The sequence below is a fragment of the Eschrichtius robustus genome, chromosome 16, assembly GCF_028021215.1.
Source record: "Eschrichtius robustus isolate mEscRob2 chromosome 16, mEscRob2.pri, whole genome shotgun sequence".
Lineage (NCBI taxonomy): Eukaryota > Metazoa > Chordata > Mammalia > Artiodactyla > Eschrichtiidae > Eschrichtius > Eschrichtius robustus.
The window spans coordinates 25,556,597-25,582,429 of record NC_090839.1 but is presented as its reverse complement, the minus strand read 5'-3'; the positions used below and the strand labels follow the sequence as shown (position 1 = coordinate 25,582,429).

General features: G+C 43.6%; 1 protein-coding gene across 5 annotated transcripts in view; it reads left to right on the top strand.

Moving 5' to 3' along the window:
• Window positions 1-25,833, top strand: part of RALY (RALY heterogeneous nuclear ribonucleoprotein) — an 80,537-nt gene that overhangs the window by 1,207 nt on the left and 53,497 nt on the right. The gene's annotated exons all lie outside the window — the stretch shown is intronic.

Below are 25,833 nucleotides of genomic sequence, written 5' to 3'. Positions count from 1 at the left end.
CCTTATTTCATAGAATGCTCACGACGGCCTTCTGAGGTTATCCCCATTTACAAAAGCAGCAATCAAGGCGCAGAGAGGTTAAGTAATGTGTTCCAAATCACAGTTAGGAGCCACAGAAGTGTAAAGCCGTGGTGCTGGTACCTGTTATTTATTTCTTAGTGTGAACTTGTGTAATCTCTTAGTGCAGAACGGATTTTGATTCACATCGTTAGTTGGGAGACCTAACTCCGTTCTCCCTGATTCCTTGCCCGTTAGAAGCTGATGGATGCAAGCACAACTGAAGTTCCCTGGGGTTTTGGCTCAGGGAAGGTGTAAGTCGTTTAAAGCAGTGAGGTCCATCCGTTTTTTGTTTTTTTGTGGCTTGTTCCTCCCACCAAACCTTGCTTGTTCTCTATAGTGTTTAGATTTATAGCTCCTGGTTGGGGGAGGGGGAGCAGAAAGTGGTTCAAGTCAATTGCTTCAACTCCCTGCCTTCAAATAGAGATTTATTTCTCTTATTTTCAGATAAGGCCCAGAGGGGTAAAAGTGAACTAAAATTAACTTTGGCAAGTGTTTTAGTTTTCCAGTGTGTTTGATCCTTGGTGTCTAAAGATCAGGCAGGGGAGTTCCTAGGCCAGGTCTTGGGATGTCTCCTGATGTGTGCTTGAGTTCTTTGGAGTCTGGAGGTCTGCTGTAGTCTCCCCTTTCCAAGATTCTGGATTTAAGAGTAGTGGTATATAGGACCTGGAAGGGGTCTTATCTGGTCTAACTTTTTTTATCTGCCTTTTCCCTCTTTCCTGTTAACTGAACCTTGGAAAGGGGAAGTAAGTTGTCTAAATTCACAGACTGCTTTAGTGACAGAATCACAACTGGAATTCCAGTCTTCTGACTCCCAGTGCAGTAATATTTTTATTTCTACCGTACTCTGCCACCTTTTGAAAGGGCACTAAACTACTTATTCAGGTCTGAAGACCAAGAATCCCAAGTAACTTGAAATCACAAAGAAGTTGTTTAGTCCCAGCATTAAAAGGAGGCTAGGTTTTGTGCACAGGAGTACCAGTTCTCATAAGTCACCACTGTTATTTTATAGTACTTTATTTATGGTTTATAGTTCTCTTTTATAACTGTTACCTGATTTCATTTCTCATCCAGTTCTGTGAGGGAGCTCTCAGAGTTTGGTTTATATCTCCTTTTTACAACTCTAATTGAGAATGGAGACATAGCAAGGTTAGGGCACTTGCCTTACTTAGATCACTGGATTAACAGGTGGTGAGTACAGGGCATCTCTCATGGACAAAGGATTTGATTTGATGTGGCATCATGAACTCAGTCACTCATTGTGGCTCTCTGAGCCTCAGTTTCCTTATCTGTAAACTATCACAGGGTTGGGTGCTATGAAAAATGGCTATGAAAGTGCATTGTAGTAGTAGGCTAACATTTATTAAGTACTTTCCATGTACCAGTCACTGGATTAAGGACTTTCTTTAGAGTATCTCATTTAGTCCTCAGAGCTACTGTATGAATTAGGTATATTATTAAACTCCTTTTGCAGAAGAAGAAACAGGATTAGAGAGGTTACATGACTTGCTCAGGATCATGTAATTGATAACTGCAGACAATATAACTTTAAAGCTGGTATGCTTTTTATTTATTTTTTTGTAAAAATACACGTAAGATCAAATTTACTATTTTAACTATTTTTAAATGTACAGTTCTGTGGCATTAAATATATTCACACTGTTGTGCAACCATCACTACCATCCGTGTCTAGAACTTTTTCACCTACCTCAGCTGAAACTGTATAAACACGTACTTCCTCTCCTCTCCTTCCTGGCAACCATCATTCTATTTTCTGTCCTTGTGAATTTGACTACTCTAGGTACTTCATATAAATGGAATCATACAATATTTGTCCTTTTGTGACTGGCAAAGCTGGCACTGTTAGTGCCTCCCTTAAGCCCAAGGTGCTCTGAAAATGCAAAATGATTATAAGTTCTCATCTGCAGTAAGGTGTGGCATGCAGCTCCAGAGCAAGAACCTAGGCCTGGCTGTACCACTCTGGTTAAGCTTCCCCCACTCCACCCCAGCTCCGTAGATTAAAATTCTTTATCACTGAAGCCTTTTTTGGGGATCTCTGCTTGCCCCTTCTGTATCTTCCAAAGGGAACTCCTGCTCTTGAAATAGAACCCAGAGGACTCCCCACCCTTGCTTTGTTTGCATCTTCCTTTCTGGCTGTCCTGGGTTTGGGCATATGGGGCTGTTGTGATCAACAATAGCAGTGCTGAGACAGCAGCTCGGATCAGAACTACTCAGGACGATTAAATGGATTATCTTTATGAAATGCTCCCTCTTTGTGCCCTCCTCTTTCCATAAAGGCACACAAGAGGGATTAGCTTTTGGGTTCCTAGAGGGTATTTATGGCTCCTCATTGCTTGCAGGTGGTTAAGATGGAATTAAATGCTGCATTTAGTCTTTCAAAATTCCCTTTGTTTTGACTACTTCTGTGTCTTTGTGTGTTTTGGGTGGTGTGGTGGTGGGATGTGGTGTTTATGTTTGTGAAGTGTAGTTGGAATTTTGTCATGATGCCAGCAGGGGTTGGGATGGGAGGTGTTCCAGAGATGGATAATAGGGCAACAAACACAGATCTGAGCATGTTGCACTTTCCTCAAAAATCTGATGGCCCAACATTGCCTACCTATTAAAGTCTAAACCCCTGAGTGTGATAATAAGGTCAGAGTGTATTGAAATGTTTATTGGATAGAATCTTGTAGTTGAGGGACTTAAAATCATGTAGACCAGCCAGCCACCCAGCCAACATTTGAGTAGGCTACCCGTTGAGATTCTGTTTCATTGGGCACCTCATTATTGGAAAGTTTTCCATTTACAGAACAGTTATTAAACATCTGCTCCGCAGTGTACTAAGCTTGGAAATTCGGGTGTCTGAGGGGGAAGACAGGCAAGGAAACAGGCAGTGTGAGAAGTGTTGTGACAGGGACGAGCACCATGAGAGCACGGAGGAATGGAACTAACCCAGCCTTGGAGGGTCAGGGTGGGGGGGGGTTCGTCGGAGAAATTGGCTAGGCCTAGACCTCAGAGAAAAGACTAAGCTAGGAAAAGAAGAGATTTGGGGAGCTGAGGAGAAGACAGGTAAGACTGTTCTAGGCAGAAGGGAATAGCAAGTCTAGATATGGTGGTGGTAACAGGTGAGACTTTTGGCCATTTACTATATCTACCAGATGCCATTTTAAGCATTTAACATGTGTTAACTCATTTCTTTCCATAACCATCTTGAGAGGTACATACTGTTACAATTCCCATTCTGTAGGTGAGGAAACAAACCCAGAGGAGTTAAGTAAGTTTCTCAAGATTTCTGGGTGGAGCATAAAGCATGAGATGGGTGGATGTAGCAAGAGATGAGACTGGCAAGGTGGGCAGAGCAGAGGCCAAGTCATGAAAGGACCTTATTGCCCAGGTTGAAGAGTTTGGACTTCATTTTGGTGAGGGGACCATGATCCTGTATGCATTTTAGAAGGATATCAGTGGCTCTTTGGGGAGTGGATTGGAGGGCTAGAGCACCATGGGCAAAGAGACCAGTTAGGAGGCTTTTGCAGTAATGCAGGCAAGAGGTGATGGTGTTTCCAATGAAGGGTGTGTGTGTAGAGAAAAGAAGATGGAACTGAGTTGTGAGACACTGTCAAAGATTGTTGGTGTGGAGGGCAAGGAAGAAATCAAGGAAGACTTCTAGATTTCTACCTGGTGCGGTTGTATAGATGGGGATGCAGTTTATTGAGGTGAGGACACAGGAGAAGAAGATGGGGGGAAGATTTCTCATGCAGGGTCTTATTACATCTGCTTTCATTTACCTTTATCCAGTATTGATCATAGTTCTCCAAGGGGAGGGGAGGGGAAACTGGGGTGAGGGAGAGTATGGCACAGCAAATTTGATAACTATCCCTGGCTAAACTGTTGTAGACACTAGTTTTGGAAAGGAGGAAATAATTAGAACCTAGACATTCCAGACCTTGCACAGCTCTGAAGACTGCTTATGTTAAAGCCAAGGAAAGCTTATGTTTTCTCCAGACAACATTCTTTGGCATTGCTCTCCCCATGTGCCAGTGTCCCTCTCTAATTCACCTCTGCTTACTCTGCTAGGCACTGGGAAAGCAAAGATGAATAAAACATAGCTTGAGAAGCTTGCATTCAAAAGGGCAGCAGATCTCAGTAGCTTAGATACTGTAGTGGAGGGGAGAGAGTGGGGCGGGACAGGATGGGGAGGGACTAAGAAGGATTCTTTTTTTTTTTTTTTAATTTTTTTAAATTTATTATTTATTTATTATTTTTATTTTTGGCTGTGTTGGGTCTTCGTTTCTGTGTGAGGGCTTTCTCCAGTTGCGGCGAGTGGGGGCCACTCTTCATCGCGGTGCGCGGGCCTCTCACTATCGCGGCCTCTCTTGTTGCGGAGCAGAGGCTCCAGACGTGCAGCCTCAGTAGTTGTGGCACACGGGCCCAGTTGCTCCGCGGCATGTGGGATCCTCCCAGACCAGGGCTCGAACCCGTGTCCCCTGCATTGGCAGGCAGATTCTCAACCACTGCGCCACCAGGGAAGCCCCCAGAAGGATTCTTATTAGGGGCAGGAGTCAGGAGACTCTGCTCTGTGTGCCAGTCTTTTCCTCAGGTGGCAAAAGTCTACACTTACTCAAAGGGCCAGGTTTATTCATTTGAATAATGATGAAAAATAATGACTAGATGACCCCCAGGGTCCCTTCTAGCAATAACATTTTATGATTCTAGTGATGATTCAGACAGTATATCTCTTGGAGAGGTATTTTCTTTCTTCCTTTCTCTTCCCTCCCGCTTCCTCTTCCTCCCCTTTCTTCCTTAGGCAGTAGTAGGGATGTCGGGGTGGAGATAGGGTTTTCACATGAGTGTCTATTAAAAACCTAGTTGTATTCAGTTTTAGCTTTATGTATAAAACGTACAACTGGAGGAGAGACGATGGCAGTAGTAATGTTAGCTTGCTGTCCTACAACTGACCCCTGGGTACTGTAAGGAAAGTTTCAGACCCATGATGGATGCAGCTCACAGACTCTCAGGACTAGAGAGAAAGGGGCCGTGGGATAAATTGGGAGCCTAGTCATGAGCCTGAGGATATTTGGTCTGGTCCCTGCTACTAATAATTCAGTGTATGGGCTTGGCCAAGCCCCTTTGCTTCTCTGGCCCTATTGCTTCATAAAATAATCAGGGGGCCAAAGGGTGAGCCCTGGGGACAGAAAAAGGATTGGAAGTTCCTCTCTAATGAGGAATAATTATCGAATAACTGGAGACAGGCATCTGCCCAAGTATTGCTAGTTATCTCTTCTGACTGTTTCTACAGCCCTTCTTTTTTCCTCAGTCTTTTTGTCACGTCATAATGGCCTCCATATGAATAAATCTGCTGTGCCTCCTGGGAGGAGGGGAGGAAGGTTGGGATATTATCTCTAGGTTCTGGTCTACATCCCCAACGAGCCGTTAAGGCTGCCTGCTGCCCCCTGCTCTCTATGCTGGGGTAGGGGTCGGGAGTTTTTGGTTGAATACTCAGGTTTTCTTAGGCTCAGACACATGTATTTGGAGTGCTCCACTGACTAAAGTGCCAATCTGGCCATCCTCCCAACATGCCCAGTGCAGTTCCACTGAGGGGGAATAGCATTCGGTGGGCCTTTGATGCTTGCCAAACTCATGTTAATTGTAATTACCTAATACTCCCTGGGATCTCAGTCTTCCTGTCTGTAAAACAAGGGGGTTGGGCTGATGTCTGGTTTTATGGGAGTGGCTTGAGAATTCATTTCTGGAAGAAGAAGGGGCTTTGTTAGAGTATTGAGAGTATCTCACAGGGTTAAATTCTGGGTTCGCAGATACCTTTCAGTATATAAACAGATGGATATTGCTTTTTAGAGTGGACAGAGTGCTGAAAAATTGCTTGTGAGGTGAATTTACCAAATTGTCTACTGAGTTCCATTATAAACTTGGAGCTGTTGTCCCATGGGACAAACTTGGAGTCCAAGACTAAAAAGTTATATTTAAATATGTAGCAAACTGTTTAAAATCATAGGATAAAAGGAAAATAAAAACACTATAAGATTCCCAAACACCACTAGGACTGGAAAAACACTAGACCAGAAATTTGCATTTCCTTAGAGCTTTGGCTTTCTGAGGTAGATACCTCTGCTGTGGTTACCTGGCCCTTGAAATGCCATCTGTAGAGACTGAAGAGTTCTGTTTATTTGTCAAGGTAAGAATCATTGCCTTATTCCAAGTTAAGTATTCTCATTTACAAGGTCTCATTTACAAGGTCACATTTACAACCTGGTCAACCTATTGTTGGCCAGGTTTTCTTCATTCCAGAGGCATTTATCTGGTATTTAGCTATCTCCTGTTTGTTTGTTTTATTAAGGATTTCACTAAGCCTAGTTAACCGTAGTGTTTGCATGGTGTCTGTTGATCTGTTTGTCTAGTTTCCTTTGTAATTCTTTGTGCTAGTGAAAGCAAGCTGAGCAGTAGATTTAAAAGAATCATTTCCATAACTCATTATTTCTCTAGGTCTGGGTTTCCTTTCTGGAAGGTGTGATCATGCTACACTGAGAAGTCAAATGTTGTTCGCTGCTTACACAGACCGTGTTAAGGCTTTGGGACTTTGTTCTTCCAGATAGTTGTAAGCTGGCACTGAGGAATGGTGCTCTCAATATAATAATGATAGCTGTGCCTGAATCAGTTGAACACAAGAATAACTTTTCTTCATACCTTAAAGACTCACCCTAAATTGATTTTTCACACCAATTAAAGTTAACTCTTACTAAAATTAGGGTGTTAGGTAGGGTTACCATGCTAAGTAGGTTACCTAGCTGCTGTAGTAAGACTATGCTTGGAAGTCCAACTGCTTTCCATCCCTAAGTTCAACCATTTGTTCTAGGAATTTGGAGTACCTACTATGTGTTCTCCCTATGGAGAACATAAAAACCAAACAATACATGATTCCTGCCCCCAGATTACATTCAGTCTGGAGAGAGAGACAGGTAAGTACAACAGGTCCTAGCTTATTCTTACCCGTGCTTCCTTGGCCTGGATATTTTGGTTGAGGGTTTAGACTGGAAATAGCAGAATTGATGGATGTATCACTAGGCAAGGAGACCTATTTGAGTATCTGACTTCCAGTGTTCCAATTTGGTTTTGGCCTTCCCTCCTTCTCTTCCTTTCTTCTGCCTGTTATCTAGATTTTCTTCTCTATTGCTGAGGTGTCCAGCAGCCAGTGTGTAAAGTCAAGAACCTTAGGGTAGGGGACAACATTGTCCTTCAGGTTTGGGTGTCCAGACATCTGCCTAGTGCTTTCCCTATTCTTCTCACATCAGTTCTTTGGCTGGTTTCCAGAAAAAGTTGATATTGTCTAGCTTCTTATTTAGGAATGAAGAAAATTGTTTCATATTGAATTAAGTTTTATACTCAGTTTTGAAATAAAATAGCTATTTTGCTTGCAAATGGAATTATTTGAGGTGTGGTTTCTGGCATTTTTTTGGCTGTGCTGCACAGCCTGTGGGATCTTAGTTCCCCGAGCAGTTATTGAACCCGGGCCCTCAGCAGTAACAGCACGGAGTCCTAACCACTGGACCACCAGGGATTTCCCATTTGATCAGTTTTTGACTTACTAATTATGACTAAACTGTAGTTCTTGAAGCCCATTGCTGCTATCTCTGCCAGCCTTCTTTGAACACTTTGCAGCATGGAGCCCTAGGAAATGGAGGGAACGTTGAGGTTACCCTGTCTTGAAGGGCTCTTCATCTTCCCTTGTCCCTATTCTCAAAAAAAAAGTGTTATTTGGGATGCTGTGTTGTGTTCATGATTTCTTCCAACAATTTAGCATTGCCTGGGAGGTCTAGAAGAAGAGGAAATATGCCTGTGTTCGTCCTCAGAGGTTGGGGACAATATTGAAATCAATTTGGCCAAACTGTATGGAGCCCATTGAGTCCTCCCTTGGTGCTGTGAGGGATGAAAATGTGTAAAGCATACTCTTGTCTTCAGGGAACCTGTGGTCTCTTTGGGGAGATAAGGTAATCATGAAGTTGTAGCTGATAATAAGGCAGTTTGGTGGAGAGAGCTTGGTTTGGAAGACTAAGGTCTTACTCTTGTTCCCTGGAACTAATTTGGCCAGGAAAACTGGACTAAGTCATTTTCCCCTCTCTGAACCTCCATTTTCTCATCTATAAAATGAGGTTAATAATCTGTATCTTGCCTTCCTCACAGTGTTATTGTGAGGAGCAAGTTAGATGTTACTAAAAGTGCATTATAAAACCAGATGATGCAATTTATATGTGAAGAATTCATGAGTCATTTGTCAGAGGTAATAGGTAAATAGCAGAGTTTCCTATAGAAGGGGAGATCTCTTTGGGCTGGGGTGATCAGGAAGAGTAGTCTGGACCAGTCTTGGGATGGGGAGAAAGAATGCTGGAAGCATTTAGACAGAGGCAATGATGGAGCAAAGGACTATAGGCAGAACTGTTAAGGGGCAGCAGTGAGTGTTTTAGCTTCAGTAATTATTGACAAACAGTTTTCAGACTGCATACCAGATCAAACTCTCATCAGCTGTGTATGAGAGAATTCCTGTTGCTCCATGTCCTTGTCAACACTTAGCATTATCTTTTTATTTTATGTCATTCTTGTTGGAGTGTAGTTATAGAAGTGAATTGTAAGAACCACGATAGGAACTCTCAGGTAGTACCATACAGGGGTAAAGTGATTGGTAAGTTCAGAGGAGGGAGAGATTGCTTCATTTGTGGGTATGTGGTGCCCAGGGAACACCTATGGAGGAGTGAGCGTTTGAGCTGGGCCTTGTAGGATGAGGATAGTGACCATATATTATCTAGGACCATCCCAATGTCTAATATTCTGTCTTGCTGTGCTTATAAATTATGAAACACCAATATTTCTATGTCTGGGCCAAATCTCCCAGTACACCCAGAAGCAGCGCCCGGATATCTTTTCTCAGTTGCAGTGCTTCTCTCTCCTCCCCCTTTGTTTCCAGAAAGTATGATCACAGGAGATTTAGGCTCCAGAGATGGAGAGAGGACATTCTGTGCAATGGGAACAACTTGAGCAGAAACACAGATGAGCAACTAGATCAAGCGGCATCCATATTCCAGCTAATGAGCAGAGTGGGGAGGGCATGTCCCATAATTTGGGGGTTGGTGATACCTTCTCATAGTCTCCTGGAGCAGGTGGAAAAGGTAATAATGTTCCCAAGCCAATTTGTATTTAAATTGATAGAAGGATGAGAATGACCTCTTTTCCTCTAATTACATCATTTCGGGGAAGAAATTAATCCAGCAGACAGTCATACTTGAAGTATGTCGAAAGAGAGTTTGTCTTCTCTTAAAATGGAGGGGGAGGAAGGGGAATGCCAGGACCTAAAGAGCTTAGTCTCTCAGCACTCATCTATTACTTGTATATTTGCTCGGAAAAATTACCATTTCTTTGTCAGCTTTTATCCTGCCTGGTGGACTCTAGCTGGGTGTTTATTTTCTGTAGTTTTACCAAATCACTTTGAAGGCTGGTGTGAACATTGATCATGTCTTAGAGTCTTTCTTCTTTGTTCTGTCAGCAAATACTAGAAAATGTACCTTAAATTACCTGTTTTTGGGAAACAAGGTGGCCCTGCCTGCTCCCAGAGAGGCATGTTAAACATTAGTCAGCTCCTGATCCTGTGTTAGGTCCTGGGGTATTTGTCGGGACACTGGGGGTGTTAGAGCTGCCAGTGGGGACATTGACCAGAGGGTATCTAGGCCTTCTGTCAAGGAGACTTGTCAAGTACTTGATTAAAAATCTGACCTGGGTTCTAGACCTAACTCTGCCATTTATATTAATAATAGCTGCCATGGGACTTCCCTGGTGGTGCAGTGGTTAAGAATCCGCCTGCCAATGCAGGGGACACGGGTTCAAGCCCTGGTCTGGGAAGATCCCACATGCTGCGGAGCAACTAAGCCCATATGCCACAACTACTGAGCCTATGCTCTAGAGCTCATGAACCACAACTGCTGAGCCCGTGTGCCACAACTACTGAAGCCCGTGTGCCTAGAGCCTGTGCTCCACAACAAGAGAAGCCACCACAATGAGGAGCCCGTGCACTGCAACGAAGAGTAGCCCCTGCTCACCACAACTAGAGGAAGCCCGCGCGCAGCAACAAAGACCCAACGCAGCCACAAAAAAAAAAAAAAAAAAAAGCTGCCATGACTTGGGTGCCCACTGTGGTGAGATACCATATTGGTGCCTTGTGTTCATACTAATAGAGCTGATATTTACTGACGGTTACTATGCGCTGAGAGCTCTTTGTGTGTGTGTGTGTGTGTGTGTGTAATCTTTATAATATAAATTTATATATAATCTTAAGGCATATCTTATATGTAAAATTAATGTATAAGACATAGACATGGGCTTCCCTGGTGGCGCAGTGGTTGAGAATCTGCCTGCCAGTGCAGGGGACACGGGTTCGAGCCCTGGTCTGGGAAGATCCCACATGCCGCGGAACAACTAAGCCCGTGTGCCACAACTACTGAGCCTGCGCGTCTGGAGCCTGTGCTCCGCAACAAGAGAGGCCGCAATAGTGAGAGGCCCGTGCACCGCGATGAAGAGTGGCCCCTGCTCTCTGCAACTAGAGAAAGCCCTCGCACAGAAACGAAGACCCAACACAGCCAAAAATAAATAAATAAATAAATAAAAGTGAAATTCTTTAAAAAAAAAAAAAACATAAACATATTTCATATAAAGTTTCAACATATTGTATATGTTGTATATACATATACAATTGTATATATTGTATATATATTGTATATAATTTAAATATAATATACCTAAGTATATATTAAAAATATTCTCACCTCAACCGTAAGAAGTAGGTTCTGTTGTTCCACATCGTATAGGTAAGAAACTGAGGTACCAGTAGGTTAAGAAATATGCCCACAGTCACACTGCTAGTAAATGTAGTTGCCAGGATTTAAACCTAACCAAATCTTCTTTTTTAATATGGAAAATTTCAAACATATACAAAGTAGACAGAATAGGTTAATGAAGCATGATGTACCCATCGTTCAGCCTCAGTAGTTATCTATTCATGGTCAATCTTATTGCATTTATACCCTTACATACTTCTCATCCTGTGCTTTGAAATGTGGGTATCATATTTTGTCCTTAAGTATTTCACAATGTATTTTTTTTTTAATTTTTGAACTTTTTTTTATTGTCGTAAAGTATATGTAATATAAAAGTTACCATATTAGTCATATAGTTCAGTGGCATTCAGTATGTTCACATCATTGTGCAACCATCACCACTCTAGATACTTCTTTTGTTAAAAAGCTTTCACAATGTATTTTAAAAATTATTTATTTATTTATATTTTGGCTGTGTTGGGTCTTTGCTGCTGTGTGGCGAGCGGGGGCTTCTCATTGCGGTGGCTTCTCGTTGTGGAGCATCGGCTCTAGCACGTGGGCTTGGTACTTGTGGCTCGCGGGCTCTAGAGCGCAGGCTCAGTAGTTGTGGCGCACGGGCTCAGTTGCTCTGCAGCACGTGGGATCTTCCTGGACCAGGGCTCGAACCCGTGTCCCCTGCATTGGCAGGCGGATTCTTAACCACTGCGCCACGAAGGAAGTCCCACAGTATATTTCTAAAAGATGATTTTAAAAAACACAACCATTATCACATAATAAAATTTAACAATTCCTTAATACCATCAAAATCCAGATTGTGTTCAAATTTCCCATTGTCTTATAAATGTCACAATCTTATTTTTACAGTTTGATTTAGGATTTACATAAGGTCCATACATTGTAATTGGTTGTTATGTCTTTTAAGTCTTTTTTAATTTTAAGCTCACCTTTTTCCCCTTTTATTTGTTGAAGGAGTTGGATTGTTTTTCCTGTAGAAATTTGCTCATTGCAGATCTGTGGTGTGTTTAATATGTTTCTCTGTCCTTTGTATTTCCTGTAAATTTGTGGTTGTATCTAGAGGGCAATATCTCTTAATCCTCATAGCAGCCCTACAAAAATAGGTATTCTTGTTTTGCAGATGAGAAAACAGACTGAGAAAGGTTGGGTAACTTGTCCAGGGCCTCACAGCAACCTTGGATTTGAACAGACCTTCTTGCCTTCAAAACCTATGCTCTTTTGTTTTCACCGTTCACCCATTCTGTGAGCTTGAGCAAATCATTTTCAGTTCTCTGGGCATTAGTTTCTTTGTGTGCACTGAGAGCTCTTATAGAAGTAGTGTTCTGTGTCCCTGTGACCATTTTAGTGCCCACCATTTGACGGCATGATACTAGATGCTGTGGGTGATACTCATATGAATAAGACTGTTTTCAAGGAGCACGTAGTCAGCCAGGGACTGAGGACCATACCCTGTTTCAGACATGGAGCCTGTTTTGGCAATTGCGGGTCTATAGGATCATTAATCCCCCATAGGATTCCTAACTAACCTCCCTACATCCTGTCTTGCCCTCTTTCAAGCCATGCTCCTCTCTGCTGCCAGTTGCCTTTTCCTAAAAACCATTTTTGTTGTGTTCTCCCTGCTCATAAATCCAGCTTGAGGGATCTGGTAAATAAGAAAAGTTTTTCCAGCAATAAACCTTCCCTCCTTGGATTGAGTTACTGTTTCAAGGGCAGCTAGTCTTTTTTCTTTTCTATTTGGCAAAGTTGTTATTGCTTTTATGGAAATGAAATCTGGAGATGATAGAATAATGATGGAGTGAAGCATAGGGAATGCCATCTTGATTCAGGGGAGTGCATACATTTAGCATTGTACTGTTTACTCCCAAGGACATCTGACCGTAATGGGGCAATTGTGCTGTTTTGCAAAGAAAAGGAACTTTTAGTTGTGGAGTCCAGGGAGAAGAGTCTTAAAGGTATCCTTTTGAGATACCTTCATCTCATTGATGAACCTTCATCTTATTGGCTAACCAAGCCATTAAAATGAATGTGTTATATAGGAGTAGAGTCAAGCAGAGCAGTGTTTTCGGTCTGTAGTAATTTGGGTGGCAGACAGGTGGCATTGGGGTCCAGGTTGACGTACAACTGATACAGGTAGTGAAGTCAAAAGTCAGGAGAAGTAAAGTTTAGGGCATTTGTATCACTGGAGTGCCTTGCATATAATAGTTACCTAATATCTTTTTAAAGTCTTTAAAAAAAATACTTTGACAGTGGATCAAGCCAGAGGAGAAGGCTGTGAAATCATGGATTCTAAAGCTCAGGAGCCAAGTGATCTAGGACCCTGGATAGCTCCTTGGAAAAGCAGTTCCTCTGACAAAAGTTAAGAGTACTTAGGGGACTCCTAAGTCCTTTCTGTTCCAGATCTTTTCAGAGGATCTTACGCTCTGGATCAGAGGTTGCAGACTGGCAGGTCTTGGGTTGTGTCTAGCCTGAAGTGTATTTATTTTGAGTTGGACCCCAGCCTGGGAAGATTAGGGTTTTCAGTGGAGATACTATGTATGAGATCAGAGGCCCGGGCATGTGGGCTATGAGGGTGAGTGATTTCTCCTGAAGAGGGAGTAGGATTTTTGAGGAAGAAGAAGGGGCTGGATCCTGATGCTGACCATGAGCATTTTCCTGTTCACAGGAGTGGGAATAGTCCCCAGTTATTCTATAGGCTTCACTCCTTGAGCCTGCCACCAGGGACTCTTTGTATCATAATTGGCACCAGGCCAATTTGGCAAAATGCTTGAGTTTACAGAATCATGTTTTTCATTTCTCTCCCTCATTCCACATGCTACTTCCTTATTGGCTGACTCTTCTAGATAGAACATATTTATTCTCAAGTTTGTCAAAGCCCACACCATTTCCTGTTGTTTCTTTGCTACCCAAGCCCAGTGTCCGTTGCCATTTATCACCAGGCTAGCACTTTTTTCTTTGAAACACTTGGTCAGCTGTACTTATTTTTGCTACCTGCTTGGTGCCTCTGGGTCAGCTCAGCACTAGATGGAACTCTAATATTGAAGGGACTTAACCCAGTTACAGTGCTCTTAGTCCCTGGGACTAGATGAATTATCTTATTTTACCAGGAACTTTTGGTGCCTCTGTTGCCTAGGAAGTCTGTCTCCTGGCTTGTCTTAGGACTTCATAAGGACAGCAAAGTAGTCAAGTCTCAGTGAACCTTGTCCTTGTAAAATTGGCATCTTTTGCATCTAACAACTCACAAGCTGGGGTGAAGTCTGCCGTCTCATGGAAGAAACCACAACATCTAAATATACAATATAAATCAAAGCTGTTTTACTTATAAGTTAGTAACTGGTCTTTCTTTCCCCCTAGCTGCAGTGAGAGCAGCTCCTGTGTGTTGAAAGTAGGTGGCTTTCTGAGTAAGTGACTGTTCTTGCTGCCTGTTCCCTTTGGCTTCTTGTAATTACTGTAACATCATCATCCAATATGTGGAGCACCATGGTAATTTCCATGACAACTGATCATGATTTCCCAGATAAAGGGAGGAAGCTAATAAGTGTTAGGAACTTGAAAAGGGTATTGGGCTAAGTTCTTGTGATACTAGTAGAATTTGGAGCTGGGAATGACTTTTCAGCAGCAACTGCCTAATTAAACCTTCCCCATTTATAGACAAGGAAACAGAGGTCTAGAGAGGTTAAACAACTTGCCTAAGGGGTCTCTAGGTTGTGTAATACACTTGAGATCCTCAGTCTAGTGTTTCTTTGTGCCTTCTATTCTGTATGGCTTCTTTCCATTATGTCCCACTGGACCATGAGCTCCACCAAGGCAGGATCCACATCTGTCTTGTTAATTAATGTTTTCCCAGCACTTACCACAGGACCTAAGTATTTTTTAAAAATTAATTAATTAATTAATTAATGGCTGTGTTGGGTCTTCGTTTCTGTGCGAGGCTTTCTCTAGTTGCGGCAAGCGGGGGCCACTCTTCATCGCGGTGCGCGGGCCTCTCACTATCGCGGCCTCTCTTGTTGCGGAGCACAGGCTCCAGAAGCGCAGGCTCAGTAACTGTGGCTCACGGGCCTAGTTGCTCCGTGGCATGTGGGATCTTCCGAGACCAGGGCTCAAACCCGTGTCCCCTGCACTGGCAGGCAGATTCTCAACCACTGCACCATCAGGGAAGCCCCCCTAAGTATTTTTTGAGTGAATGGATAAACTATGTTGGAGTTCTCAGACTGGGACACATGAAATCACAGGATAAACCATATGCCTTCCTGAAGTGTACTCAAATCTTTTTTTTGTAGTTGGATTAGTTTAAGTATTATTACTAGTAGTTTAAAAGTTTACTCTTACATTAAGTCATGTTATGGATTGGATAATAAGTTAACATAAATTTTTTAGATAAAATGAGAAGGCATCAAATAAATTACAGGATTATAGTAGGCCCTTTGACCTTTACCCCAGAGGGTCTAGTGTTGCCAGATCTCTGATATATTTAAGAGGAGCTAGAAATCTAATTAGAAAAAAGAGGTCTGACTTTAAATGTTGGCAGATAACTCAGGTTTGTTTGTTTGTTTGTTTTTTAAACAAATGTGTGGGTCAGACAAAACACATCCTTGGGCCTAAGCATCCCTTTGTGACCTATGAGATAAACAGGTCTGGGTAAGAACAAGACTTTGGACAGAGCCAAATGGATGATAGTGTCAGGGATGGCTTCCATTCTGAGTCTGGCTTGGATTCAAACTGGCCATAGGTCGGAGTGGAAAGAAGTTAAGACTTGATAGGTTAGGAAAATTCCCACATTAAATATCATCCTCTGTGGGTAGCAGCTTCTGTAATATCTTAGCTCTTAGAGAGCATCACATTTACTCCCCTTGTTTTGCAGATTGAAATGAAGTCCAGAGAAGGTAACAGAGCTTTCCTCTAGGATCCTAAGCAGCAGCCTTAGGTCTTGGGCAGGCCCCTGCTTCAAACTCTAGACCTTTGTTTGGTGCTCCTGCCTCATGCTCTTAGGGCATGGGGCTAGGGGCTTCTGGAATACTTTGGGATGGTTGGTAGAGCTGGGCAAACTCCACTTCTTAGTACAGCCCTATCATCCTAAGCAAAGGGAGGGTTGAGGTGGCAGTAATATGCTCAGCCTCATCTTGGTGCAAAGGGTCTATTTCTGTGACTAGCATCATATTGACCTTATTTTTTCTACCTAGAAAGATGTAGAGGACAGCTCAGCAACAAAGAGCCTCAGTGCCAAGATAGATCCATTCCCTCCTGTGACTTCCTTGCCTCTTCTCTTCCTCTTCTTTTTCTTCCCTTTCGGCTCCTTCCTCCTTGAACCCTGCTACCTCCCTTCTGCACCCCCCGCCCCCCGTCCTTTCTTTTTCTCTCACTGTTGCCCTTCTCCTCCATGCGAAATTCTTGTGATGCCACTGCAGTAGGCAGAGCCTGGGATTGGACCTGTTTTCCAGGAGTTTTGAGAGGACTTGCTCTAAAGTAGGGCAACTAAATAAAGGAGATTATATGTATTTAAAATGTCCCTTCTTCCCCACCTCCACCCCAGGTTGGAAAGGATAAAATCTCAACTATGGACTTGACTATAAGGCTCATATAGTCTGGTGTCACCTCACTTTGCTGCCTTCTGTCAGCAGCACAGTTTTTAACACCCACTGTTCCCTGTGCTCCTGTTCAGTAGAATGACTTTGTTTTGACTATTCCCTCTGAGTAGAAACTCTTTCGGCTCCTTGTTGTCTTTACCTGACAAACTCCTACTCATCTTTTCGTACCAGTTCAAATGCTACCTCCTCAGTGAAGCTTTCCCTGATCACTCCATGAGCAGAATTAATTTTGATCTTCTTTCTACTTTGCTTCTACTTCTATAGTTGTACTCTGGTGCTGTATCACACCTGAATCTGCTTTCATTCCTGAAATTGAGACCTTATGAGCCAAGAGACAGTGTGCTGTTTATCTCTGTTTCCCGTGTGTCTCTGTAACAGGCCTGGCACAAATAGTACTTGCAGAATGAATGACAGAAATATATGTACATAGATACCTGTGGTATTCGGTTGAGTGATAAATGCTATAGGTGCAATATGATAAAGTGCTCTGGCAGTTTATGGAAGTTCTTGAGAGAGAACTTCTAAGAGAAATCTTGGAAGCTTCTAGAAGCTGGTAGCATTTGAATATTTCTTTTGAGATTTAGGGGGAAGTTCAGTTGGCAAAGATGGTGGGAAGAACATTCCAGGTGGAGGGAATGGTTAGAGTAAAAACAATGAGAAAGCACAGAGGTCAGGCCCCACCTACTAATTTACTCTTGCCCTAAGCTAGAATTCTTTCTAGAATGTGTGCTAAATTTTTAGGCCAGCCTAAAGGAAATTCTCTTTTCTCCTATCTTTTCTACCTTTTTTTCTTTCTGTTCTTTCCTTCCCTTCTCCCTCTCTCGTGACCCACTTGTCTTTTACTTTTGATTTCTTCTCAGTCCTTTCCCTCCCTTTCATCTTCCCAATGCTCCAGTTTTATGTTGTTCTTTTTTTAATTTTTTTTTGTCTGCGTTGGGTCTTCATTGCTGCACGTGGGCTTCCTCTAGTTGTGGCAAGTGGGGGCTACTCTTCGTTGCGATGCCTGGGCTTCTTCTTGCGGTGGCTTCTCTTGTTGCTGAGCATGGGCTCTAGGCACGCGGGCTTTGTAGTTGTGGCGCGCGGGGTCAGTAGTTGTGGCTCACGGGCTCTAGAGCGCAGGCTCAGTAGTTACGATGCACGGGCTTAGTTGCTTCACGGCATGTGGGATCTTCCCGGACTAGGGCTCGAACCTGTGTCCCCTGCTTTGGCAGGTGGATTCTTATCCACTGCACCACCATGGAAGTCCCCCCAGTGCTCCAGTTTTATGTTTTTTGTTTTTTTAACTTTATTGTTTACCTTTCTCTACCTACTTTCTTCTTTCTTGCCCTCTTCCCCAGGCAACCCAGGAAATCCAGGCCTTTGGGTTGAGATGTGAATCAGCTACACAGTATTTAACTCCAAATACCACCTCCTCTTGTGAAGCTGAGAAGTAATCATGGCATAATTGCTTCTCATCTGTCTCTTATGTTTTATTGGCATTGACTTTTTTTTAACCTCCCACGATGGTGGGGGTGTTGTTATCATCTTATTTTTTTTAGTAGTTGTCAAAATGTCAATTTTAATGAGAAATTTCTGCAGACAGGCCTGCCCTTGAGTGGTGTGAGCCTTCAGGCAAAGCTAGGGCTGGATGAGTCAGAAATGCTCATTGGTCTGTTTTCTCATGCATACAGGTGTCTGGGTCACACAGATACATACCCACTCCCTTCTGTCCCTACAGGTTTGTATGCTTTGCAACACATACACACACAACTGAGTTACAAAGGTGCACATATTTCTTCTATTCTGTACACATCCATACTTATCTCCCTTATACCTTATACCCACACATTTATCCTCCTATACCCTTGTCCCACTGTTTTCTACCTAGATACACAGAATTGTGTGTGCCACGAAAGTATCTGCAAGCCTGTCTTAGACACCACACTGTCCTCTCCCTTACGTATCCACACAAGTACTCCCCTACATACAGACACTGACATCTGCCCATGCCCCAGTCCCATACACTCAATACCACACCATCTCCCACTATTCCTTAAATCTCCCTCCTTAATTATTTCTAATCTTTATAGAAACATTTTCTTTTCAGACTAGTTTTGAAAGGAAATGTCTTTGTCGACAGCCAAGCTAGTGGACCATTAGGAAGTCTGAACCATTTATGACAGATCCTTTGACTAAGGCCTCTAGAGTAACCCTGTTATTGTGGAGGTGGGGGAGGGCTGGCTCAAACAATAGTGGATTGCTTCTAAATGGCACTGTTTTGAGCCAAGGTGTATTATTTTTTTTTTAAAGATTTAACTTTTATTTATTTATTCATTTTTGGCTGTGTTGGGTCTTCGTTTCTGCGCGAGGGCTCTCTCCAGTTGCAGCAAGTGGGGGCCACTCTTCATCGCGGTGTGCAGGCCTCTCACTCTCGTGGCCTCTCCTGTTGCGGAGCACGGGCTCCAGAAGCGCAGGCTCAGTAATTGTGGCTCACGGGCCTAGTCGCTCCACGGCATGTGGGATCTTCCCAGACCAGGGCTCAAACCCGTGTCCCCTGCATTGGCAGGCAGACTCTCAACCACTGCGCCACCAGGGAAGCCCGCCAAGGTGTATTTGAACCTAGTTCCAAACTGGATCCTGTGATTTCAGGGTTCACTTCTATTGGAAGGTGATCATATACTGGCAAAAGAGCCAGAGCCACTGTAGATGTTCCAAATCAGACTTTCTAGGGTGGGGCCTGGAAAACTGTATTTTTAACAAGTTCCCAGAGTCCTTCTGTTGTGTAGCCAGGTTAGGAAACACTGATGTAGAGGAAAGAACTAGAAGTGAGAAGATCTGCGTTATCTTTCTGTACTACCTTGGACAAGTTATCTTTTTTTGGACCTTAGCTTTCTCAACTGTAATATAACAAAGCTCATGCTCATAAAGGACCTTTTCAGCTCTAAAATTTCATGCTGCTTTATGATGAGTTCAATCTGGGATACTTTTCTACCATAAAAGTGTCCATTCTCTGTCTACCCTGGGCAAGGCATTTCAGGCTTTGGCCAGAGGCCAGCAGAGGCAGCCTAGGCCCTGATCTTCTGTCAGAAGCACTGACACAGTTCCTAATTAGAAGTGGATCGATATGGGCCTGCAGCCAGGCCTGGGGAGCCTGGGAGGAAGCTGGAGGAGTACTCCTAGCTGGGGAGAATCTGATTACTGTGAAATCGATATGTTTTCCTCACCTTTATAAACTCATATATAATATAGTGCTAGGTACATAATATAGGCCCCCTCCTCAGATGGCAACATCATTTAGTGTTAATATTGGGTTAAGCCTCTTTGTATGTTCATTTCCCCTAACAACTTACCGGGGTAGGTTGAAAAGGAATCTGGAGCTCAGAGAAGTGAAGTGACTTGGCTGCCCTATGTCACATAGCATGTTCTCTGTTGTACTGCACTACAGCATTTCTGAGCATTTGCAACACTTTGATTCCAAGCCAATGAACTTTTTTTTTTTTTTAATTTGGAATCTTTTTCTGTTCAGAATTTTCTCATTTTTTTTTGGCCACGCCACATGGCATGTGGAATCTTGGTTCCCTGACTAGGGATCGAACCCGCGCCCCCTGCATTGGAAGCTTGGAGTCTTAACCACTGGACGGCCAGGGAAGTCCCTTTTTTTATTTAAAAAAAAAAAAAAAACCAGGGCCATCCCTTACCCTTCTACAGACTGAACTGGAGCTGAGGCCCTCTCCCTGGAACCCTTCAAAGACTGGAGGAAATCCCTTAAAACCAGTGGTTGAGGAGGATGGGGGGAGATGCTCTGCTTGCTTAGGCTTTCTCATCTCCTTTCCCAGGTCCCTAAGGAATGAGCACACTCTGGTGGGAGAGATCAATCATCATTTGGGATCAGTGGGAGGGCTGAGTCAGGTTGCTGAACTGGCCCTGTGCAAGGAGGGGGAAGGGACTCACGACCAGATATTTCTATGCGTTGTAGAACCCGAGGGCTTAATATGCTCAGCTACCAGTGTGCTCAGACCAAATTCCCCCTACAGTTGGTCATTCAACAAATATTTGTTGAGTATCTCCTAAGTGTCAGGGCTTGTGCTAGTGCTAGCTAAGGATTCCTCGATAAAGACCCAGTCCCTGCCCTGAAAGACCTCACAATCTAACATCAGAGCCAAACAGGGAAACAGACCATAGTATTCTGTATGTGCCTTAATAGAGGCATATGCAGGGTTCTCTGGGATCACAGAGGCATGGAAGTGGGTTTTTCTGGGGGAGATAACTTTGATCTGGCTTTGAAGGAAGAGTAAGAGTAGAGGCAGGCAAGGCAAGGAGGGCACTCCAGACCAGGGAACTAGCGCAAAGGAAAGCATAAAGATGTGTCCAGGAACAGTTGATAAAGGGGTGGACATTAGAGTAGTCCCTAACATGTAGCCAATCAGATTGACAGCCCTTGCCCCTTACTAGACTTAGGGCTGTAATAGTAGTCACTGAATGGTAGTAACACAGGAGCAGGTAGGGAGAAGAAGGTGGGTTTATTAGTAGATGCCGACTGAAACTTAGTTTCAGGGAGGAAACTAGGGAGGAAAGCTGAAGAGCAGCAGCCCTCTGCACTCTGGGCCAAGCCTGCAGAGATGCTGGGGGTTCTTGGCAGTGGTTTGAAAGTTCGTTGGCTCAGGCACAGGGCTTTGCTTCTCTGATGGCAAAATCCTCTACTTGCCTTCCCCTCCTTTCTTTTAAAAAGAAATTAATGGAATCTGTTCAAAGTATCCCTGAAATGAAATTACATTTTTAACTCTAATTACCCTAATTAAAACTTGACAGCTGTAATCCTGGAATGGCAGATATGCTAAGTACCCCATGCCTGTGACAAGCTTACTTACCCAGATGGAATGTTGTTCTGTTCTGGGCTTAGGAGAAAAATTCTTTTGTATGTTTGTTTTGTTTTTCCCCATGAGCAATTTAGTCTTTGACCTCACAGCTTGCTCAAGCTAGGATGGTCTTACTTGTGGGCTACAGGCTTGTTCAGGACCCCTTAATCTCAGTAGAGGTCCCTTTGCATCCAGAGGAGATGCTCCTGATGATTCTTAGCACATACCTTTGAGTTCTCATTTCAGTTGAGGTTGGATTGAATGCCCTGAGCCTTTCCCTGGGTGAAATCTCCTGTCTTTGGGGGATCTGCACTTGTTAGAAGGCTGTCTGCTGATCTAGGGCTAAATCTGTATCTGGGATCAGTTTATGGCTGGTATGAAGGATACAGTTTGAGGTCAGGGACAAGGAGCTCTGAAAATAGGATCCCTCTTCTCTTCACATATATCAGCGTAGGCTAGAAGCCACCTAATGAAATGCCTGGTCTTGGCCCCTACCTTAACTAGTTACCTGGCCAGACAGGGAACATGATGGGGAGGGAGGGAGGCAGCCCCTGAAGCAGCCTGAAGGATCTGTTGATGCTGTGAGTCATCTCATGGTTCTGTTAGAACCAAAGATTCCCATGTTCTAATGACTTTCTCTTAGCCCAGAAGCCTGTTCAGTCAGTGGACACTGAGTGTTACATTAGGTACTGCAAGGGATACAGAGTTGAATAAGACACACTCCATGCCCCTGCAAAGCTTAGAATTGTGGGGGGAGTAGGGAAACAGTAGTGGGTGAGGGACAGCCATATAGTGACTAATTATGTAAGGCAGACCAAGAAAAGACTTCTCACAGGTGTTGGCATTTGAGCTTGTCCCTGAAATAGGTAATATTAGCAGAGGAATGGAGAAGGGCATTGCAGGTGTTAGGGAAGAGCATGGTGGAAGGTAAGAAGTTGCCAGGTGACATCCTGCTGTGATTGGAGTACAGTGTGCAGGGAAGGATATGATAGAGGATGAGGTAGAGTTTAAACTATCCTGTAGGCAAAGGGGATCCATTGAGGGTGTAGGATTGTGATATGAGTGTGTGTGGTGGACTGAGGGACAGGGTGATTGGAGACAGGAGATTAGTTAGAACAGATGTCAGGCAAACTGACCTGTGGGCTGAATCAGTCTGCTGCCTCTTTTTGTAAAGTTGTACTAGAATACAGCCACACTCATTTGTTCGTCTATGACTGCTTTCATATTACCTTGGCAAAGTTGAATACTACAGAGACTGCTGGCCCTATACAGAAAAAGTTTGCTGACCTCTGAGTTAGAAGGTAATTATGAAAGTTCTGGAAGAGGAGATAAATGTCAGGACTAAGCCGGAAATGAATTGGAGGTGTCAAATGAGACTTTTCAGAAGAAGGGACAGCATGATTTAACAGAGAACACCTGCCCTACTTACCTCTCAAAACTTTGTAAAGGTCAAATTTGCTGAAAGTCACCATATCACAAAGGACACAGGATGCAGGCAAGTCCTGATTTGCCCTTATTAGCTGTGTGACCTTGGGCAAATCACTTACCTTCCCAGAAGTTCAGGTGAATATTGTGAATAGAACAAAGAAAAGAATCAATCAGATTTTTCCTCATGGCACAGAACTCTTATTCTGCTACTTCTCTATACTTCACCCCCCATTTTATAAATCTGAGGGCCCGCTGTTGGGAAGATCAGATATCCTAGAAAACCTGGAACATAATTTACAGTTTGAGTTGTGAAGTTGGGGATGGGTGGGCAGAGGGTTTTGATCTCCTGGAGCCGCTGGTGTTGTGGGAGAAGGGCTCATGATAGTTTGAGGACATCTTGTGCCCCTCCCCTTCCCTAACTGCTGGCACTTCTTCTGGCCAGACTGAGTTTATTTCTGCCCTTTAACTTCCAGAGCATATTAGCCCCCTGCAAAGCTAAAGGCTGGATTGATTTCTTTCTCAGTCACCTTTCAAAGCAGGAAACTATGTAAGTACCATTTGATATCCCTTATGCGTCTCTCCCTGCCACTACACTGAATCCCCTATGACTCACTCCCTTTTTCCTAGAATGTTGTGCATCTACCCTGGAGGATAGGAAAAATCACTAGATAGGAGACCGCAGTGGTGGGTTCCAAACTCATTTCTCCCTTCAGTTTACTATGTGACCTCAGCCAATTTGTTTCATGTTCCTGGCCCTTCAAGTGACTTTAGCCACCTCTTAGGATCTGGGCTTTCTTCTTTAAGACTTCAACTTCAGAGCACAGCCTTTTCCCTTTTTTTCTCTTATCCTCTGTTCCCCCCTCCTTTCAATCTAGAGTATTTGTGTATATACGTACCTCATTTGCTTCAAATTCACTGCCTTTGACTGTGAGGAGAATAGTCATATCTCTAGCTGTTTGTACTGGCAAGGTTCAAGGAACTGGCACTCAGTCTGATTACTGGAGTGGAACAGACACTGGAGGTCAGGTCCAGCTGACCCTAGGGTTCAGCGAGGCATGGTGTCTCTAGGATGGGCAGTCTAGTTCAGTACAGGTAAACATTTGGCCCTGGTATCCTTGATAGAGTATAAGAATAAGGGCCAGGCACTGATCCAGGCAATTTACATTTTTTTTGTTCCTTTATCTCATAACTCTGAGACAGGTGATATCATCACAGATATCATTTTACAGATGTGGGAACTTAGTTTTAGAGGATCATTCAGTAGACAGAGACTGACTCATTGAGGATACAGGGAAATACCTAAATATTCCCTCTTCCCATAGGGGAGAGTGGTGGAAAAAACAGACAGTAATCAAAGCTCTTAAGAGGATATAGGGGAGCAGGTAAATAATAATGCTTAAGGATACCCAGTTTAGGTGGCCAGATCCAGGGCTCAAACCCAGATCTGTATGCGTGCTATTTCCACTATACCATGCTGCCTTCCCTGCAGAAGGATGGGGAGAGTGGCAAACTCAAGAATAAGTCTAGGCTGGCAGGCAGTCTCTGAGGAATGGCCACTGGTGGGAAGGCCTAGTCTTGGATTCAGAGCTGGGCTTTAGTCCTAGGAGGGCCTGAGATGTTAGGCAGGTGACCTGAGGCAGGCGTTCTCACAGGGACCTGGGGCCATTTGTAGAATACTGTACATGATTTTGTGCCCTCTAGAAGTTGAAGCCTCGTGGTCAGCACTGGCAGTATCCTGGAATACCACAAGGAACCCCACAATCAACTCTGTGGTACAGGAGAACAGAGAGGAAGGGTTGACATCCAGGCCGTGTGGGTAGGAGATGGGAGTTAGGGCGAAGACTGTTTTAAATATTTCCTGCCTGGAGTCAGAATTGTTTGAGGACTGAATTTGAGTTGCTGACTCCAACCTGAAGTGATAGAGCTAGGATAGACGTGAGAGGGAAGGGAAGAGATTTTAGAGGCTGACAGTCTGTCTTCAGGTTAAAAAAATAAAAAAGATTAAAAAATTGTGTTAGAGTCTACAGATTAGTCCAGTTTAAAAACTTGAACCATTTTCTTCTCAGCACAGCCTTTGCATATGCTGGCTCCTTTTCCCAGAGGCTCTGTCTTCCTTTTTCTCTGACCATGGCTAGGCAGGCAGGTCATGGCTAGCTCTGAGCCATAGCATCCTTCAGTCTGCTGCTTCACCCTGGGTCTTTCCCTGTGATGCCCCCAATAGTGCTAGATTCGAGGCCTTTCTCGCCTTCTGAGATGGCCCACACTCTTGTCTGTGGAGTCTGTTTCTCCTTGAGTAAACCATCTTTCATTTTAGTTTGGCTCGCTCTTGAATTCTTTCCTGTTCAAGAACCCACACTCGGCGGCCATCCCAGGGACTCGCCTAAGACCTGGGATGTGAGCATCCTCTCGTGCCCCACTGTCTTTCCTGCAACAAGGGGAGATGTCACCTGGGGATATCACAGCACAAGTTACGGCAGATCCCAGTTTGTATGTTTTGAAGGATAACCACTGTATAAAGTACTGAACTGCGATTTTGCAAATATCTGTCGGTTGTTAAATTCTTTTTAGAGACATGTCTCCCTTTTGGTGTTGTTATTTAAACTACGGAAATTGTCTTAATCCAGTTTCCAGATTTGGTTTTTGGCATAAGTGATCATCTGCTAGAGATCTGTGACATAGTTGGAAGACTAGGAGAAATACTCCCAATAGATGAAACAATGAGGAATTCCTGAAAGATGAGATAAAAACAGATAAATGGGGCAACCCCAATAAAAATGAGGACAAATACTCCCCACCAAGTGAAAGAGAGAAGTTCCCCCCAAAATTAGTTTTCTGGACAAAACTCTGTGTTACCCTGAGATAAGAAGCAATGACATGGACAGTTGGCCAGAAAATTAAGTAAGATAATCACTGGTCAGTCTCCTTAGCAGACAGTCCTCTGACATTTAGGATAAAGCCATGTGTCTTAGTCCGTTTGGGCTGCTAGAACAAAAACACCCGAGACTGGGTGCCTTCTAAACAACACATGTATTAAAAAAAAAAAAA